This window comes from Eimeria mitis, genomic scaffold, assembly GCF_000499745.2.
Source record: "Eimeria mitis Houghton genomic scaffold, Emh_scaff2751, whole genome shotgun sequence".
Taxonomy (NCBI): Eukaryota; Apicomplexa; class Conoidasida; order Eucoccidiorida; family Eimeriidae; genus Eimeria; species Eimeria mitis.
This window is the reverse complement of record NW_013571095.1, coordinates 6,464-7,206: the sequence shown is the minus strand read 5'-3', so window position 1 is coordinate 7,206 and position 743 is coordinate 6,464.

The following is a 743-nucleotide window of genomic DNA, read 5'->3' as shown; positions in this document are numbered from 1 at the left end:
TCGCCGCTTGTGTTTGCTCGCGCTGCAGAGTGTTTTGTGGAGACCTCGGGAACGAAGTCACAGATGAAGTGCTGGCGAGCGCTTTCCGCAAATATAAATCTTTTGATAAGGCTCGCGTCGTGCGAGACAAACGAACGGGGAAAACCAAAGGCTATGGTGAGGCGGCTGTGGCTGTGTAGCACGGGGGGAGTTGCTTCGCCTGCAACGTGTAGAATAGAAATAGTAGAAATGTTTGAGGAAAACTCGGGGGCGGTATGTGGGTTGCTCGTGCAGGATTTGTATCTTTTATGGATCCAAACGACATGCTGAAAGCAATCAAGGAAATGAACTACAAATACGTGGGCAACAGACCAATTCGGGTGCTTCGCAGCAAATGGAAGGACAGGTAAACTAAACACTCGAAGATACGCTTTCCTTCTCCACTAACATCAGTATAATGATGCTTTTCATCAACACTGGCCTCTCTTGCTTACACCAAACCCACCAAGTTGCACGAGGGGTTGCGTGCGAAAAAATCAGGAGATCGTGCAATTAAATTTCCACGGCATTCTGAGTACGGCTTTTGGAGCCCTTTGTATGTCATGTGCAAGTTTTGCTGCGTTTTCGTTTCAGGGAGATTGACTCGCAGAGGAACAAACAGATTGCAGTGGGTTAAGCTGCCCTTCGTTGCTCTTACTCTTCAGCACTGTGTTTGTGCTCGCTTCGTTTCGTGACTGGTAGAAACTGTTGTGGCTGTTTGTTTT